This window comes from Periplaneta americana, chromosome 13 (genome assembly GCF_040183065.1).
Source record: "Periplaneta americana isolate PAMFEO1 chromosome 13, P.americana_PAMFEO1_priV1, whole genome shotgun sequence".
NCBI classification, from domain to species: domain Eukaryota; kingdom Metazoa; phylum Arthropoda; class Insecta; order Blattodea; family Blattidae; genus Periplaneta; species Periplaneta americana.
In genome coordinates this window covers 103,299,459-103,299,869 of record NC_091129.1, presented here as the reverse complement: position 1 = coordinate 103,299,869, position 411 = coordinate 103,299,459, and positions in this window count along the sequence as shown.

Below are 411 nucleotides of genomic sequence, written 5' to 3'. Positions count from 1 at the left end.
GTAATATGTTAATGATATATTTCAGCGTCTTCTTAGCATAAACTGTACTTCAATAGTAATATGCGTTACAAGAGCGGTATGTTGACGTTTTCATGGTCGAGAAAAAGATTGAAAAAGCGAAACGTAGTTGAGCTTTTTTAATTTCCGAGAACATGAAAACAAACATACCGCTCGTGTATCGTACATTATTTTGTGCGAAGATCGTTTATTACATACCTGAAAGACGAATTTCTAATTAGTTGCAATGAAATCTCCATCTTGGTTTCTGTTTAATGACGGCAACTTCGGAAAACCAAAATATCTTTCTTCAACATTGTTGCTATAAAATGTTTTCTGTGTTTACTATACTCCAGCAGGCCGTGATATAAGTCTGTCTCCCCCCCCCCCCCAGTCTATAAATGCGAACTTAAA